This window comes from Triturus cristatus, chromosome 8, assembly GCF_964204655.1.
Source record: "Triturus cristatus chromosome 8, aTriCri1.1, whole genome shotgun sequence".
Lineage (NCBI taxonomy): Eukaryota > Metazoa > Chordata > Amphibia > Caudata > Salamandridae > Triturus > Triturus cristatus.
This window is the reverse complement of record NC_140591.1, coordinates 49,785,592-49,805,241: the sequence shown is the minus strand read 5'-3', so window position 1 is coordinate 49,805,241 and position 19,650 is coordinate 49,785,592. Positions and strand designations below refer to the sequence as shown.

The following is a 19,650-nucleotide window of genomic DNA, read 5'->3' as shown; positions in this document are numbered from 1 at the left end:
TCGGCGAGAAAGACAGGCGGGAAAAACTAGCCAGCCCAGAAGGTGTGCCCGCCTCTGCCAACCCCTCCCCTCAGGTGGGGGAGGCAAGGTGAAGCCCCCTCTTCAGTGCCCGCAGGCACCACCCAATCAGGATTAGGGATTGTGCTCACTCCCCCACGTGGGGTGAGCACACCAAGAGTGTAGTCACCCTAAAGTCAGTAGCCCATTGGCTACTGACCTTTAGACCCCTAAAACGCCCTCTAAATACAATATTTAGGGAACAGCCCTGAACCAAGAACTCAGACAAGAAAAGAAGAAGAAGAACCGAACAGCCGTGCCGAAGCTAACAAGAGGAGAACGCCTACTGACTTGGCCCCAGCCCTACCGGCCTGTCCCCACCTTGAACCTGCAGAAGCGAAACTCCGGTGTGTCCTGCAGCCAGCAACCTCAAGAACCCTGAGGACCTGCCCTGCCTTCCAAAGAAAAGACTCTATCTCCTGTGAACACCGGATTTGTGCACCCCCCAGACTCCAGCCCCGGCAAAATCAGGTAGTCTGCACCACTCTGCACCCAACGCACACGGCCCGAGTTAGAGTAGCCCAAAAACACGAGGAGGTCCCCCCGGCGACCCTGACCCGAGATCCAGAGATCAATGACCTCCCTCCAGCCAACGCCTGCAGCCTAAATACAGACGGTCCCCCCAACCGCAACCAGGAGCTGGTAAGAAGATCTGAACCTAAAAGACCCCCCTGCACCCGACACCCCACTGCCTTGGGTGGCCCGACCGACTGTGTCTAACCAACCCCCAGCATCTCAACTTACTTTCCACGTGGTGGTCGTTCCCAGAAGACCTTCGTCCCCGAGCCTGCAGTGGGTTTGCAAACCGGAGAAACCCCATTAAAATCTACAGGACGCCCGACGCCAAAACAGCACTCTGCACCCGGCAGCCCCAATGCAGCTGAGGGTGCACCTTTTGTGCTGGCTTGAACCCCCATTTGCCCTAAGCTTAAGTGCAGGAGCTTTACTCCCACAACCTTGTGGCCTGCCCGTAAGCAGCCACCGACTGGAGGCCCCCTATCCCCCTTGGATAACATTGGGCCTCAGCACTCTGCTGCTGCTGCGGGAGTAACAAGAGTGCATTTTTGACCCTGGGGGACCCCTGAGTCTACCCCCAGAATACCAACTCCCACTACCGAATACTTACCTTTGAAACGATAACCCTATTTTCCTCCATAGGATAACATGGACTGTTTTTTTGTGAAAAGTTTCTAAGTGTGGAGTTGGAAAATCTAAGAAAACCTTTAAATCTGTAACTAAACAACAAAAACGCTTTTACTTACCTATTTACAGGAAATGTCCCAGTGCATTATCCAGGTATACTACACTGTGTAAGAAAAGTAATCTGTAAAATAATCTACTTGACATTCTACTAAAAAGCCAATACAAAGTATAAGTACAGTATTCAAAAGCATTGCATTACTAGTAGCTCTACTGTAATCAAATCAAAGTGAATATACAATTGCAATTCAAACTGTTTACAAACTGTATTACTACTGCAAAGCATATACCACTTACCTGTGCCAGGCTTGCTTGGTTCTAGGAAATAAGATAACTAAAATAATATTTTTACACAAAACCAATTGGTCTGAAGTTTAGTCTTTGAGTGTGTGAATTCATTTGCTGACTGAGTGTGTACAACAAATGCTTAACAGTGTACTCTGATAAAGCCTTACAGCTCGACCACACTACCACAAATAGAGAGTGAGGTGCTATCTATGTTTACCTCTGCCTACCTTTGGGGTTCCACTGGACTCTGTGCACACTATACCTCATTTTGGTAGAATATATACAGAGCCAGCTTCCTACATGCACATAAGGTGGATCCTAACGACCCCACTTAATCCAGGTTCTTAATGACCAAGGATGGGAAAGCTCGCAGAGCGCTCAAAGGACTGCTGAGTGACCAGGGCTGGTGTCTTCCAGAGGTGAGGGGATCTCACCTGAAGTATGCACTTTATGCTGGATAAGTTGAATGTCGGCCTAGTGACTCGATGCCTACCTGCCTGCTAAGAAAGTGAAAGAGTATGCCTTACCCTGCAAGAGGAGAAATGCTACCACTGAAGACACCCACATGGACAAGATCGGCTTGGAGGCTGCACCTGCCAACCCACTGTCCACTCTGCCTGAGGCCACAACTACCGAGGACATAAGTCGCTGCGTGAGCTGTCATGGCGAAACCTCTCAGCCCTCAAGTTCAGTGTGAGGCCGCAGCCCCTGCAAATTAAGAGCTGCTGCCACAGAAGTAGGACAGCTACACGTGTCCATCCTGCACCAGGCAAATTCTAACAAGAGACCACAGATACCCACTGGGCCTAAAACGGAGAGTGAAATGAGAGACTAAGGAAGCAGAACATGGTATGTGGAATGAATTTAAGATTTTTACTAAGTAACCATAAAGTGGTGAAACCAAGATGAACTGTTGTGTGCATTTATACCTTGGGGATCAACTGAGAGAACAGCACATGTGCCTAATCACAGCCTTGTCCTGAGATATACACCAGGGAGTAAGATGCTTGTAAACTTTATCAGCAAGGAAAGGTACCGATGGATGTAGTGCGTTATGGAAGATCAAAATAGGATTACAACCCTGTGTCCGGTTTGCCTAATTGTGTTGTGTATTGTGATGTTATGCTCTGTGATTAAAGAACTTTCTTTTAATTCAAAGGAGGAGCAATTGGCCAGACAATACTTTATTGCGCCTGTCGGTTGCCAGGTGATCTCTGAGCTCCTACCCCCCACTGCACCCACACTACCTCCCTGAGAAGCTGTTCACTGCTCGTCCTCACTACCTTCAAAGTCAGAGAGGAAAGGATGTACTTGGCCAAGTGTGCAGAGCCATAGTAGGAAGGACTCCATAACAGCAGTGGCAAATGGCCTCAGTCCCCACAGATGGGGCCGAGTAACCCCCGCCCGTCCTGTATCGCCCTTCCCCAACCCAATGGGACCTGACACCAAGGAAACTGTAAATACTACTCTATGCAAAAATAGGCAATGTCACAGAATATTGTTGCTTCTCTTCTTTGGGTAGAGTTCAGACATTTCAGCTTCATTTATAAAAACACAATTATACCATTTTCTACTGCTGAAGGTTTGAGGTTCATATTTCGCAATAATAATATTTAAATCTCAGCCTCTAAGTCAGTCCTTCTGACCTGTACTGAATGCATTGGGGCTCTCCCTTCTGTGTGTCCCAAGAGGATCAGGGCTGTCCCTTCTGTCTGTGTTCAGAGGATCCTCGAGACCCTTGGTGCCATTCTGGTTCATGGTGACAATGTCAACTGAGGACATTTTTACAGCTGCAAAAAAACAAAAACATCAATAAGAATAAGATTTCATTCAAAATCAGCAAGATTTGTATGTAAAGTGTATTTCTTCTTTTGGCGAAGGGGATGCTTCTTGTTTTACGACATATATTCAGACTGATTACAAAACTCAGAGTACACTTTTCCAGAATTTCTGTAAAATACAAAAGCACAAATCTAAATCTGTAGTTATGATCCACAGTTTGCCATACAAGTTATTTTTCTTCTTTACAAGGACAGAATAGCAGGAAAGACCTTCATATAACAAAAAACCCTCAAGCGATTAACATGAACCTAGATTTCACTGTTGCATAACCCTGCTGGGGCAGGATTAACATCGCCCCTGGTTCCTCAACCTGTACAAGAGGAAGGAATGGGCACACATATTAGACCTCAGCTTCGTAATCAATCTTTTACACCTCGACTGCCCCACAGCACCAGCGTCCTTCTGTAATCCCTCCCTCCCATAGTGTAGTGCTGTTTCCACTACAGGATGCCCTTGCCAGTTGCATAAGAAGGAACGTGTGGGCAATGTTTGACAGACTGTGTACTCTCAGCGAGGTGTCACATATTTTCAATGAGATGTGCCCGCTACAAATGAGTATTTTCCCTCTGCCCGTTGCTCGGCGAAGGGTGCGATGCAGGTAACTCATCTTCAGATGGAAGGAGGAGTGAAAAGTTGAAGAACATATCTTTGCTCGAATCCATTTCTCAACCAGCAGCTCATGGGCAGTCACAACCTAGTTTTATCCATAGTAGTTGCTTTATGGGTCGCCAAAATTCACTCCTTAGTGCCAAGATGTGCATAGGCCCACAAAGCACTTTAAGAATACAATACAACTGCTGTCTGGAACTGACTTAGAAGCTTAAACTATTCATCATTGTGTACATTTCCATATACCCAAAGTATCTTCTGATATCCTGCAACTGGTTTTGATTGGAAGGCTTTTCAGGCTGCACAGGCCCTCGCCCACAGAAGTGGCATGCTTCATCATTGGGCCGTGCCCCTCGCTGGGCAGCGCTGCAATGCCCAATAGCCCCTATTATGGGGCTCATTGCCGGATGTCTTTTTTTCTAACTGTTGAGTGTTAAACAGTAGAGTATTGCCCTCTGCCTGGCTTATAAGAGGGACATGGTAGATTGGGATGTGAAATTAAAACTGGGAATGGGTTAACAGCAGCCAACCTTTATTATTCAGAGAAAACCCATGCCAAGATTAAAAACAAAACTAAGAACCGCTGAAGGGAACAATGGATCCAAGAGTCTTACAGCCACTTTATGGAGTGCAATCGAGCGCGTAGGTTCTCCACCTCGCTTCTCCACATCGCAATCTGCAAGCTTGTGCGGCATCGCCATGGCACTCTACGGGGCCTATCAACTGTTAGCAAATGGTCAGACAGATTCCTGATCTCCAATATGAAACCATTTATATTGACATGTTTGTGATTGTCACGCTTTGCACATGACCACTGTATTAGTGAGGATACTACATAGGAATACTCGACTACACTCGCACATGAACATATTCCAGAGGTAGATTAGGGCACTAGACTAGGGTCCTTATGAACTGCCATTGATTCGCATAATCAGATAAGGCATGAGACATGTTGACCCCTCTGTAAGAACCAAAGGTGCATTTTTCCCTTTGGTAGTTCTTCATCTTGGCCTGGGTTTCCTCTGAATAATAAAGATTGGCAGCTATTAACCCAAAGCCAGTGTTGAGCTCACATTCTAATCTAACATTTCGCTCTTAGAGCCAGGCAGAGGTCAATACTTTACTGTTTAACACTGAACACTTTGAGAAAAAGATCTCCGGCAAAAAGCCCACTCGTAGGTACCCACTGGGCATTGCAGTGCCCGTCCAGCGAGGGGCCTGGCCCGATGACCAAGCATGCCACTTTGGTGGATGAGGTCCTGTGTAGCCTCAAAAGGATGCATTTAGTGTCAGACCTGTAGTACAAGCACCAGTGTTGTGTTGACGTATCTAGGGAACAGCACGCTCATTTTGGATAATTCAATTAGGAAGGGGGGACGTGTGCTGGACCTCACAATTCCTCTCATACCCCCTCATTTTGTTTTAAAGGCGATACTTCCAACAAGCAGCCCAGAAAAGTGGCATACAGACCTGCTGTTCTTCCAGGCCTGTTGGGCCATGCCTGTGACTGAGAATGAATGCATGTTTGTAGCTGCAGGGAACAGCCTAATGATAACTGATGAAAATCCTGCACGCCGCTCACTCACTTAGGGAATGGCCATCAGGGCGTCTTTGGTCAGAGCCCTCATTGTCCCCTGGGCACTGACCTTCCTTTTCTTTTACCGTTAATGAGAAGACAGAGGTTGCAATCACAGGACCTGTATGAAAAATATAAAGGAAAGTGTAAGTGTTGGGACAGACAAAGGTAAACACCCTAAGGGCTTGGCTCTGGAGATCGCGCTCCCAGGCCTCAAATTCACGATAGCAAGTTGCAGCTTTCTGACCCCTGCCTCAGCACTCCAAGTCAATCAGATACGATGGAGGTACCTTTTGACACAAGGACTGAGACCCAGAGTAAGGATCTCTGTTTGGGAGGGCTCACCGGATGCACCTTTCTCTGGATGAGATTGAGGCTGATGTGACTCCTGGCTTCACGCCACTCTCAGTGGTGGCAGCGATATCACTCCAGCGGCAGAACATGTGCTTTTTATTGGTCACCTGCTAGGGCGAATGGCCTGCCTGTAAGATGTTTGTAAATGGATCTGTCAAACCCCTGCATCTGGGTTATTCACCCATCCAAGTGGGACATGATGGTGCAGGTGTGCATATTGTGTGAAGATAACATGTGTATGGAGGGTGTGTGACGTGGGTGGTCTTAAACCACACTGGGATCCCTTTGGTATCTGCTCCTTTATAGTAGTACCTAAGATTGAGGGTTGAAAAGAGAGTCCTCAAAGCAGTCGAGGATTGCAGAGCTTTTTCAGAACATCTCATGGATGCTTTGTAGTGGGTCAAACTCAGGACTGTTAAGAGAAGGAGACAGATGGAACCAAAGGAGCGGGGACAGATGGAACCAAAGGAGCGGGGACAGATGGAACCAAAGGAGCGGGGACAGATGGAACCAAGGGAAAGGGGACAGATGGAACCAAGGGAAAGGGGACAGATGGAACCAAGGGAAAGGAGGCAGATGGAACCAAAGGAGCGGGGACAGATGGAACCAAGGGAAAGGGGACAGATGGAACCAAAGGAAAGGGGACAGATGGAACCAAAGGAGCGGGGACAGATGGAACGAAAGGAGCGGGAACAGATGGAACCAAAGAAGCGGGGACAGATGGAACCAAAGGAGCAGGGACAGATGGAACCAAGGGAAAGGGGACAGATGGAACCAAAGGAAAGGGGACAGATGGAACCAAAGGAGCGGGGACAGATGGAACCAAAGGAGCGGGGACAGATGGAACCAAAGGAAAGGGGACAGATGGAACCAAAGGAAAGGGGACAGATGGAACCAAAGGAAAGGGGACAGATGGAACCAAGGGAAAGGGGACAGATGGAACCAAGGGAAAGGGGACAGATGGAACGAAAGGAGCGGGGACAGATGGAACCAAGGGAAAGGGGACAGATGGAACCAAAGGAGCGGGGACAGATGGAACCAAAGGAACGGGGACAGATGGAACCAAAGGAACGGGGACAGATGGAACCAAAGGAGCGGGGACAGATGGAACCAAAGGAGCGGGGACAGATGGAACCAAAGGAGCGGGGACAGATGGAACCAAAGGAAAGGGGACAGATGGAACCAAAGGAAAGGGGACAGATGGAACCAAAGGAAAGGGGACAGATGGAACCAAAGGAAAGGGGACAGATGGAACCAAAGGAAAGGAGGCAGATGGAACCAAAGGAAAAGGGACAGATGGAACCAAAGGAGCGGGGACAGATGGAACCAATGGAAATGGGACAGATGGAACCAAAGAAAGGGGACAGATTGAACCAAAGGAAAGGGGACAGATGGAACCAAAGGAGCGGGGACAGATGGAACCAAAGGAAAGGAGACAGATGGAACCAAAGGAAAGGAGGCAGATGGAACCAAGGGAAAAGGGACAGATGGAACTAAAGGAGCGGGGACAGATGGAACCAAGGGAAAGGGGACAGATGGAACCAAAGGAAAGGAGGCCCAAGGGAAAGGGGACAGATGGAACCAAAGGAGCGGGGACAGATGGAACCAAAGGAGCGGGGACAGATGGAACCAAAGGAAAGGAGGCAGATGGAACCAAAGGAAAGGAGGCAGATGGAACCAAAGGAAAGGAGGCAGATGGAACCAAAGGAAATGGGACAGATGGAACCAAAGAAAGGGGACAGATTGAACCAAAGAAAGGGGACAGATGGAACCAAAGAAAGGGGACAGATTGAACCAAAGGAAAGGGGCCAGATGGAACCAAAGGAGCGGGGACAGATGGAACCAAAGGAAAGGAGACAGATGGAACCAAAGGAAATGAGGCAGATGGAACCAAGGGAAAAGGGACAGATGGAACCAAAGGAGCGGGGACAGATGGAACCAAAGGAAATGGGACAGATGGAACCAAAGGAAAGGGGACAGATGGAACCAAAGGAAAGGGGACAAATGGCGCCTTTAAATCTAGGGAGTCCCCACCCACCCTGTCCAGGCATGCTGTTCATTGGAAGTGCTATCTGCACGTTTATTGGCACTTAAGTGGGGCAGCCTCCCTTGCCTTTACGCCATTGTTCTGGGTTTCTCCAGAACTAAACTCCCAGCTCACCCTACCAAACCGGTCACACTTTCTGACATATTTTGGCAGAACAAGACTGAGGGGAATAATCAACAGGGCAGAACTGCCAGGAGCTGGTCTCAGAGCTAACTTTATAAAGTTGCAGCAGTAACTTGCAGCTAGTGTGCCAAGATTTCTCTACCAGAAGCTCTTGTGTGTTCCAGAATTCGGGTAATCACAGCCAATGCCCCTTATCAGTTTCAGGACTGTGGGGAACTTCAACAGCCTAACAAGAGAAGCTGGAGGCGGCCAACTACGATACCACCGCGCACGATGACAGGTGAGGCCCAGGTGACCACAGTGTGAACTGAGAGCATGCTGCTTTGAGGAAGTGCGGCTGAGGTTGAGAGATCGCCTGAACATCCACTAAGTGGTGAGTGGGCGAATAGACTACTGAAAGCTAGCATTTAATGTGTTAGGCATTCATCGACCTGTGACGATTGGTGGTTGCACTGGACTGGACTGGACTGTGCCAATAAGGAGGTTTTCGGACTTTACCCAACTCATCATTGCAAGCAGAGTGGGCCCTTGTTTGTTTGGACCGGGAGTTTATGGCTGGGCCCAAGGAAGCAGAGCAAGAACAAGGCTCATCCGACTGCGAGTAGTGTGGCTTCTGTACAGCGACTCCTCGGCTTCTTTTGGCACGGTTTACGCTCATCCACCAGGACGCAGCGGCCATGGTTCACCACTGAAACTGACTGGGCCAGCGAGAAGAGCATGCGATTCCCGCTCGGGGGTCTGAGAGTGACCAATGGTTAGCAGGAAGCCCACACTGCACAAACTGTCATCCAGAGCAGAAATGTTCAATGGCATGGCAACCACAGAAGGGAGGGAGAAACAACCATTGCTTTGGAGACATAAAGGTTGATAATTGAATGATCTGAGCAGCAGGAGCTTCCTCCATACCTCCACTGAAAACCCTCCTTCAAAGGCAAACGGTCAAAGCACATTACCACTTAGACTGTTCCCTAGAGTACTGTTGTGCCACCTATGAATGCCCACTAATGATTAAGTGCCGTTAAAATGTTGTGTGTTAGTAGTAAATATAATTTTGTTCTTATAAACGAAATTACTGTCTGACAGTGATGTATTAATTGTTGTTAGATATTCTATTACATTCTGAGTCTGTAACTCCGCGCCATGCCCTAGAGTAAGCCTTGGACTGGTTAACTTCACTACCCTGAGGTCAGGTGCTAAAGATGTGAGCTTGGTGCTCTGTTTTGAGTCCAATATTGAGGGTAAGACCCAGGACACCAGTGGTAAATGCCTTGAATTTACACAAGCCAAGCCCAATCAGTCTAGGACTCCTGAAAATGTTCCCATGAGAAGGAATATCCATTGACAGTAGACTTGTCTCGATATAGGAACAGAGTATTTATGGGGTTGAAGGTCACAAAAAGTAAGTTTAGAGAAATTAAGAACACTATTCCTTCCAGTGTAATTGCAGCCACCACAACGATTGGGCGTTGTTCCTGTGAACTATAGGAATAGAAATGTGTCTACCTATTTCATCAATTATTGATAAATGAGGGTTGCAGGACAAATAAAGAGAATATTAGCTCTTACCAGATACTGATCAATGTATGTAATTGTGCTAGCATTTGTGGTGGTGGCGGATAAACATTCTATGCTAAGGTCGAGGGCATTTGTTAGGGGGGGGGGAGTGGCTGCCACCTGGCAGCATACAAGAGTGCATGTAAAAGCAGGCTAGGGAGGGTGTGATATGGGTGAGACTGCAATGGAAGGAGTGAGTAGAGGGAGGGCAGGAGTGGAGACAGTGAGGATTTGGGAAAAGTGCTTTGATATGCTGATGACACATTAGTGGAGCTTATCTGTTCCAGATAGAGCACTCCTAAATTGTGGCTCGTGGACAAAGCGCAGCATGGTAATACATATCCTAAAATCCAGCCCAAAAACCAAGATACCCACCATCAGGGCTTTAAGTGGGCCGGGTCTCACCGGGTCTGAGCACCAGCAGTTTTTAAAGGAGGCCTCGAAATGGGTCTCTATCAGGCTCTGTTTTGTGCCCTGGCACAGGCGGTCTGTTTTTTTCGGGACTGCAGTGACAGCAGGCACATGGATGTGCGCATGCTCACACTGCTCACTTATCACTAGTGGAGAAGTTGTTACGGTATGACGTCATGCCGGTGAGCGTTGTAGGAGAAGGGAAATCCTTTAAAGAGAATCATTTCTCTCTGGATTTCCCTTCTCTTTTTGAAACTCAGGAGCAGCAACATTGTCGTGGTGTCACCAGGGCTTTAAGAGGAAGTTTTCTCAATTTTCTATATAACAGACCATAGTTGCTGCTTATTTATCTTATGCAACTAACAACCATTGAAAAAGCCAATAGTCCTGACTTGTTGTAGGTATGATGTTACTTGTTGTATCATATATGTAGATGCAATGACAGAAACAGCAAAATACAAGTCGGGCGGCACACTATGCTAAGCACAGGTTTTTTTGCTTACCTGTTTTTAAGCCACGTCCTTAATGACATTGGCCACACCCCTTTGAGAGACCCCCCGCAAGTTTTGTCATCCCACTTAAAGCCCTGCCCACCATGTCTTTGATATTACAACTGAACTTCCAAGTAGTCAGCAAAACATGTAGTTTGGTCAAATCTGTTTGCAGTGCCAACTCTGTAAGCAAAACATTTACATCTCACATAGAACTTTAACTTAAAGCCTTTCATGCATCACTCCAATGCTCAAAGCTGCAGTAGGGGGCACTGCAATCACCTCCAGACAAGGAGACAAACGGCAGCGGTGCATTCTGGACACCATTGATTTATACCATTGCACCTGCCGGGCTCTGTAACTAAGCTGCAGGATACCCAAAATAATAAACTCAAAAACTACAAAGGTGAGAAGCTGGAACCATACTGTGGGCCACTGTATGAGGGTTTGCAGAATCACACATGGGTACGCTTCTACTACACTACAAGAACTCCAAAGAAAGCCCTTTCTTCCTTTTGAGTACATAACAATTAAGCAACCAGTCCTTTAATCATTTTCAGGAGTACATTTGTCCCTATATCTTGTATGAAACTGCAGCCAAACATGTTACAGGAAGACAGAGGCGTTCATATTCTATCCCGAGAATCATAAGATCATTCATTTCACATATTGTGTATTACCAAAATGGAATTCAAATATATTACAAGTATTGGTAAATTTATTAGGTTTCGCCTATATGATTTTTATTTTTTTTAGCTGTTAGTTTAGGATGAGCGATAACAGGTGGGAATAGGAGCAGAGAATGCATTGAAGGGGAACTAAATGGCAGAGAAGTGCCCATGAAGTAGAGGGAGGTAACAAGAAAGAGACCCAATAAAAGCAAATTATTAATGATAAGCAGTTTTTGGGTGTAAGTTGTAGCTTGGTACGCAGTTATGCAATGTAAGTTACTGAAACTCCGTTAAAGTGTTTTGACTTTCAGTGCTGCTTTTTAGGGCTGTTTTTCTGGTGATGACATAAAGCACATGACTGTTGCGCTGTGCAGCCAGACCTAAAACAAGACGACATTTTAGACAAAGAACTTTGTGAGCTCCCCCAACATCATCACTGAGAAAGGGGACATATTTCTGTCTCACTGACCAGGAAGCAGTGTAGGAATACCAGCTTGGTGGTTCTGGGGGAGTTCCATTTGTGAATGATAATAGCATTTTCACATAGCGCATCCTACTACACGTGCGTCTTTTGTAAGCGCTATACACAACATGCATTAATGTTACCCAGTCTGATGATACAAAATGTACCCTCCTCAGAAGGGTGATGTGGCGAAGTGAGTGTTCATGACTTGCTGCGTCTGCATAGAACATTAACTGGCCGAGCCACCTTGCTGGCTCCAAGAAGTTGTATCTGAAGACTGGCCCACAGTTTCTTGATACTAGTAAATAGAATGGAGTCCAGAATTATGTTACCCAAGTTTTCATGTGTGTGTTTTTATTGTGTGGGAGATCAGAAAACAAAAGAGAAGCAAAATGTAACACTATTTTTCAACTACAGAGGACTCCTGGTGCCAGATACACTGAACTTGAGAAGAGAATAGAGCTTTACAATGAAATATCCAAACAAGAACGAAGAAAAAATGAATGAACTAAGCAGTGCAAACAATATATACGGCAGGGGTGGTACTGCATTTCCCGATACTCCGGTAGTAAAACAGTCGAGAATGAACAATGTATTAGCATAAATCCACATTACAGAGAGCACATCTCAAAATAATGTGAGCATGCGATTAAAAATGCTCCACGAATGAAAAAGCAGCTGTAAAACAACAGATCGAAACTTGCAATTAAAGCGCAGGTATCAACCCGAGCATGAAGGATTACCGCAGTTATCAGAATCCACAACCGGACGCCACCAGTACAGGATTTGCAGCTAGTGCACAACGTGCAGCAGATACCGTATTTAAATAGCACACATTTCGGGAACTAAAAAAGTAAAACCGGATATTATTCCATCCAAGCCACGTGTAAACGAAAGAAAAGAGATCTGCCATTTGAGACAATGTATGTACCTGTAAATATTACATGCTCCATACTTAAAAAGAGAAGGTACGCGATGTGCATAAAAATGCTAAAAATAATGTTATCTATGTAACTATTTCCTCTTGCATGCTACATACTCGCTCGCAAAGTAAAGGAATGCAATGAAACAAATATGTCGGCTGCAATGTGGCTTACATCAAGGGAAAGGTTTTAATCACGCCTAAAACGATAAGGTGTGGCGGTCAAGTCCGTCGCCATATTGTAATGGCGAAACTGGATGTTAGTGCGAGTGGGTTTTTAAAAAACACCACAAATGCTAGACATCAATGTAGGAATAAAATTAACCAGAAGAAACATAGGCCAGGGCTCGAAAAATCATAACATTTTTACTAGACCTCCAAGTCTAGTAACTTTAATAATATACTCCACCTAACTGTAATGTACTTGACCCGTGACCTGGTTTCAAATTGTGTGATCCTAGTCAAATATGTTGTCTTATGGAGCTGCCTTTTTCTTTATTATCATATAAGAGAGCACCATCAAATATGCAAGTTCTCCATTTCTGCTGTACAAAAACTCTTTATTTACTAGACTAGATGTTTGCTCCATGTATAAGAAGAATCAAGCCCATATATAGGGTACACATAATTCCCTGGCCGGCTTCTTAGTTCACTAATAGCATTGTCATCTGGGCAGGAGCAGTAATAATACTCAGTTCATGTTTAAAAACTCACCTTTCATAAACAATTACCAAAGCATGATGTGGTAGTGCACCTTCATTTACAGATAGCAATTTTTACTGATAATAGCGCATAAACAATGTTTGGAAATTGGGTTTCACCAAAAATATTTACAATTTGCACATCACCAACTAAAGTGTTCTAATTTGTTTTCATCCTATAAATATTTTCTCACCACAGAATAACAAAAATGGGTCTTCATAACTAGTGAAATATATTTAAAATGTTCACTTAGCTATTTTAGTGTTCTGTTAGAAAAAAGCCTGACATCTTACAGCCTTTCATTTCACATGCTTTGATTTGGGAAAAAGGGGGGTGGTGATGGACAGAGTTTCTGAATGATGCAGAATACTCTTACCAAGTCAAGAGATCATGGTTTTAATCCATCACCGTTTTCACATGCTTTGCACAGTTCAATTGTCACACAGTTCACTTTACAAAATCCTCTAACTTTAGTCACAGAAAGAAAACTAAATGTAGGAAGGCAAACTGACTTTTGACCTCTGTCTCTGTAAGCCAGCAAATGTGACAAGATGACAAGATTTAAAGGCATCTTTATTGCTCTTTCACTGTGTGAGCAATAAATGCCTCTAAATCTTATCCTGTCACATTTGCTCTGCTTTCAGCAACAGAGGTCAAAAGTCACTGAACTTAAGAGGATTCTCAACTCCCTAGAAAGAGCGAGTAGTCCCTAAAAATAGCTTGTCCTGAATAAATCTTGCTCAACAATGCGAGTGGGAGAGTGGATTTTTTTAGCCCTGTAGGCGGTAGTCACCATTTTAGAAAGGTAAAAGTTGGCTTTCTCATGCCTTAAATATTATGTAAAACATGTTATAATGTAATGATTTAGTAAATTCTCAAAGACAGATGCGGTTATCATCATCATTTTTATGAATTAATAGGAGTCCAGCTAGGGCCGTCCCTCGGCTCGGAAATGCTTCATGGCAGATCGATCGGGGGGGGGGGGCTGGACCGAGGGGGGGTATGGTATTCCCCAAACCAGGGCTGAGCATTGGTCTATCTCAGGAGGCAACCACCAAGAAGGGGGAGAATCCTGTTAGGGATGAGAAGTCACTGCTGGGATTACAAAACATGTTAAAAAATGTGGGAAATGCATTGGAAGACTACAGATGGGGAATGATGGCTCGATGGCATAGAAAATAGTTCCGGAAATGCAGATGGAAACAGTACTTCAGGGACGAGAAAATGATAACAGAAACACACAGGGAACAACACAGGAACAAGCATTAGTAATGCAGGAAACTATGCTACAGCCAATAGAAATGAAGGAAAAGTAGGTGGCAAGCACAGGAACCAATGAAAAGCAAGGAAAGCACACAGGCGGGCTGTAATCCTCTTTTAAGATTTATATTAAATACAATAGATTTCACAAGCACAGCGCTGTGCAGGCGAACCCTAAAAATTGATGTGGAATGACCATACATATAGTGAACGCAAGCATGCATGAATAACATAGCATATTATGAGAACCATAGACCAGCAACTTATAGAATGTGAACATTTTGGAAAATACTATCAGTGCAAGTTTACCCAGCGCCATCAAGACTTGGTAAATTTCCTTCACACATTTTCATAAAGATCGTTTTGCCATTTGTGTAAAAGCTCCCACTCCTTTTGAGTGAAACAGGCAACCACATCCTGGAACGTAAGCAGCATCTACAAGAAAAATTGTAAAGTATTAATGTTTATATCACATTAAGTAACTGAATCTAGTTAGGCATGATATAGAACAGAATGTACTCATGTAACGCAGACTTTACTTTCCTCCAGCTCGTTGGTGACAAGTAGGAAGCTGGCTCTGTATATGGTATGCCACTAGGTGGATATACAGTGTACAGAGTCCAGGGGTTCCACTAAAGTGTACAGGGCTCAATATAAAAACCTAAGTGTTCTATTAGTGGTAGTGTGGACGAGCAGCCTTAGGCCTAACACAGAGGTGTGTAAGACATTTAGGCACAACATAGGCCAATAATGGACACATGACTCAAAAAGGTGATCTCCATCAATTTTAGAAAAATAAGCTTTGTTTGTGCTTTATTTTAAGACCAAGATCTTTGTAATAAGGTAAGTACGTTTTTAAATAGAAATACTTTTCTCTTTCAAAAATCGACACCTAGAACAATTTCGGAGCAGTTCAATGTTATCCTATGGAAGAAAACAATAATGCGGTTATATGGGTAAGTATCACACTTACAGTTCCAGTCTTCGGGACCAAACGTCTGCAAGGGCCAGGTAAGTACCAAAACTGCACCACCAGTGACACAGGGGCGACCAGGTGCAGAGGTCAAAATCGGATTTCGGCCCAATACGTTTCAATGAAGACTGGGGGTGCTCTGAGCCACACTGCTTGAAGAGGCGAAGCTTTGGAGGCTAGGTTAAGCATGGGGCACAAAGCAGCAGCATACGCCACCAGCGGTACAGGGGCGGCCAGAAACAGGGTGCAAATTCAGCATTGGACGCCCAATGCTTTTGAATGAGCATTCTTCTTTCGACAAACAGGCTGCAGGCGTTGTATCGGGGTTGCAGAAGGGAGACCAACGACAGCAGAGGTAAGTAGAGACACAGGGGGTCATAGGAGCACTGTCAATTCAGCTCACCAAGGTGCAGGGGCTCCAAGTGCAGGGGTGCCTTTCGACGTTGGAGTCTTCTTGCCAGTCGCGGTCGGGGGGGGCCTCTGGATTCAGGCTGCAGGCGTCATCGAGGGGTCCAGGAGGGGTCAGCCAATGCTGGAATTGAGGTCAGGATCGCTGAGGAGACTTTACTGAACTGGTTGAACCACTCAGACTCATACCATGGTCAGGAGTCACAGTTCCACATGGATCCGGAGCCGTTGCAATTGGTTTCTTTTGGACAGGGGTGCTGTCCTCAGGATATCTGGTCTTTGTTAAAGAGCAGGCAGTCTTCCTCAGGGTTCTGGAAGTCGCTGGACACAGGACAGGAGTTGTCTTCTTTTTAGAGTCTTTAAAATTGGAGACAGACTGGTAAGGCGCGGGCCAAGTCAGTAGTCATCTTCAGGCTTTGCTGCACAGTGTCTTCTTCGTAAGTTGCAGGAATCTACTGTCTAGGTCTGGGGTAGCCACCTAAATACTAGAATTAGGGGGGCATTCTAGGAGAGTAGTAGGTAGGGCCACTGGGCACCTTACCTGGGGTGACTAGACCCCCTTATATGCCACCATCCTGTGGGAGGGGCATAGATATAGCCCTGATTGGAAGAGTCCCCTCATCTTCAAGATGGAGGAGACAGAAAAGTGTGCCCTATACTAGAGACTTACAGGGGGCCTGAAATACCAATTGTGGTACAGTTTTATGGAAATAACAGTGGTACTGGGAACCAGGACTGCAGGGACCTAGTAATCTACAGTAAAAGTTGCATCAAAAGCCAGGCAAAATGTGTGTGGGAGGGAGGGGGTACTGCAACAGAACCCCATTTTGTCACATCACACAAGTCCTATACAATGATCTAACAACACTGATGCCAAAAAAAACCACATTGAGAAACCACCACCAAGTCCAACTGGTGGATCTTCGATCTTGGATAGGGGCATTCTATTGCAAGGGTTTCAGAAAGGAGCATTGGTAAGCCCCAGTGTGTTTTCTGAACTTGATAGGGGAGGCTGAATGCTATTATTGGTTAGGCAGACAGTGATGGGGCTTGTGGGCCCAATTTAGTGAGATGTGTCTTTGGAAAGACTGGAAACAAATAGAACTCTCTATTTTGTGCTTTTTGAATATATTTTAATAATTTCTGAGGGCGTACATGATATTGCAGTTTTCTAATATGCAGACAGCTGGATTCCAGTTGACACATCTTACGGAGACAGATGCAATGTTTCTTTGCTGAAAACTACTTGCCAAAACAATCCATTCATCTGTTGGAGCAGAGCTGGGTGAGTCAAATGTTCTAGTAAGAGGCCTACATTTACAGGACACGAGGACCCTGACTGAACTAGACTTGTGGTCAGGGATTAAGTGAAAGGCATGTTTCCAATATGAAGTGAGTAAAATAACAGGATTTAAAAGGTAGAGTAAAAATCACCACAAATATTACAGAATCTGGTGACTCAGAGAAGGTTGGAAGTTTGTGTGACCGATATATCCTCTTCAAGAGAGCACACTGGCATCAATTTTCTTAAGGCGCGTGGGCCTTCTATTCGATAATGAATAAAACAAAAGCGTCCTAATGCTGTACTGTATGAGCAGTGATAGCATGAAACCTTCTAGACTGATTACAAGACTTGGCAGTGGACACACTCTTCAATGGACAATACAAAGGGTAGTAAACATACATCTGGCATTTCAAAGTAGAGGCTCCTGCTTTATCTATAGTGCAAAATTGTGTACATTAAGTCTTAGAGGACTTAAATACAAAAATGTATCTTCCTCTATTAAAGGTCACTGCGCCAATCAGGTTTCCACAGTGAACAAAAGATAAGAATCCCCATCGTACTACATTAACAACATCCCGTGCAGGCGGCACATCTCAATGAGACACATGCAGGGCTTCTCTGCTGAAAGCTACTTGCCAAAAGAGTCCGTTCCACTGCTGCAGCAGCACTGGATGAGTCAAACTAAGAGGCCAAAAATCGAGAACAGTCAAAAAGAACATCACAGACACTAGGGCGAAAAGCAGCATCACTTCGCCACCGACTCCCAACGTGCACTGGACTTGGCTACTTCAACGCCATAAAGGTTCCTCCTGATGCTCTCGGGGGGCCTGCTCTTCCACAGCCTGATGTAGGAAATTCCAAGCAATGATAGGGAATGAATGCTCTTTTTATTGGGGGCGGTTAGGCACTCCTGCAGCAATGTGCAGTTTTGCGTTGAGCGCCTATAAACCTTGCACAGCTCCTGCCTCGCAGACTGTCCAAAGGACTATTATAATCTCAGGAGCAGCCTTTTGGATCCCGCCCTCAGAGCCATTATTTAAAACGGAAATAACAGGGAGAGTCTGCCGCCTGGAAGGTGACTCAGCGAGATAAACTACAGTAGCACAGCTCGCTGCAGAAGGCACACTGGGAGTTACAGCAGGCGTCCTATCCTGCCATTATCGGCCGCAGGCCCCTCCACTGTCTCCAACAGAGCTCTTTAGTATCCTCACACACTTCTTAAGGAGACCGTCGTTCTGACAAACGTACATATTCCGTATAAAACATCACTCGCCTTTTCGCCTCCCTGGTAGGACATTTCTTTCCAGCTCTGCCTTGTAATTTCAGAAGGAAAACGTACAGTTTGTTTATGAAAATGGACCGGAAGAAATGAACACCGGGGTCCAGGGAACCCGACACTCCCAATTAATACTCCAATAACCGAATTAAGGTAAGAAAAACGTCAATAACCGGTCGAGGACACGCCCCACTTGTCACATTAGGAAGCCACACCCTTGCGCAGGCATGGTATGACTGAGCATGCGCAGCAGAGGAACACTACTCTTAAGCGCACGCTCAGAACACACTATTCATTTCAGACATGCGCAGTAGTGAGACACTTTATTTCATTACGATTGCTGATAGCTCACTGATTCAGTTGGTTTTGTACTTACTGGCAGATAGTTCCTTCCCCAGATGTCTGGTGTTCGTCTCTTGCTGTTTCATTATTAGGTCTCGCCTGGCGAACGCAGCGCGAAGCGCTGTCGCCAGCGAGATCTATTGTTGCTGACTTGCCTCGGAAGGGGGACAGGAGATGGGCACGCGCAGGCTCTCGGCGGATTTGAGTTGGTGTACGCGCTTACAGCCACGCGGTGTGCACATCTCCTGTCCCCCTTCCCTCGCAAGCCAGCAAGCAGTTTCACTTTCGTCCTCACCAGCCTCATGTAATTTTTTTTTTAAATGCGCTCCAAGCACGTCGCGCTTTAAATGTACAACATGCAATTTTGTTTTTTTTAAATGCACACGTGCGCTCCAAGCGCGGCGCGCTTTAAACGTACAGCATGCCCCACTTACCAGCTCTTGTGGGGACTCCGGCTGGTCGTGAGTCTTCAGCGGCTCACTGCAGCACTACGCGGGGCTCCGTCTTGCTCACAGGAGCCCCGTCTGAAACCATGCGGCATTCACGAAGGCTGGGTGGGCTCCCGCAGGACTTCTGCTTTACTTTTTTTGCCTTGGCTGCACGATGCAGCACTCATTAAAGTACGGCGGCTTTTGAAGTCCGCACGCGTCGCCGTCCCTGTGCACGAGCCGCAGTCGCAGAACACGCAAAAGATTCAGTTACTGCGCATGCGCGGGCAGCCCTCCACCTCCCAGGTCTCCTCCCCGGCCCAGATATGGATCTGCTTTCTGGCGGAAGAGGCTCTAGTAACTCATTT

General features: G+C 45.9%; 1 pseudogene across 1 annotated transcript in view; it reads right to left on the bottom strand.

Annotated features, from left to right (window-relative positions):
* LOC146800036 (uncharacterized) overlaps nucleotides 1-18,698 on the bottom strand; it is a 93,353-nt pseudogene extending 74,655 nt beyond the window's left edge. Inside the window, exons 1-4 of the transcript XR_014967613.1 lie at nucleotides 18,510-18,698; nucleotides 14,880-15,005; nucleotides 5,583-5,693; nucleotides 3,192-3,335 (exon numbers count right to left, since the gene is read on the bottom strand). The product of XR_014967613.1 is annotated as an uncharacterized LOC146800036 (transcript). The remainder of the gene's footprint in view (nucleotides 1-3,191; nucleotides 3,336-5,582; nucleotides 5,694-14,879; nucleotides 15,006-18,509) is intronic.
* Nucleotides 18,699-19,650: the final 952 nt, after the last annotated feature.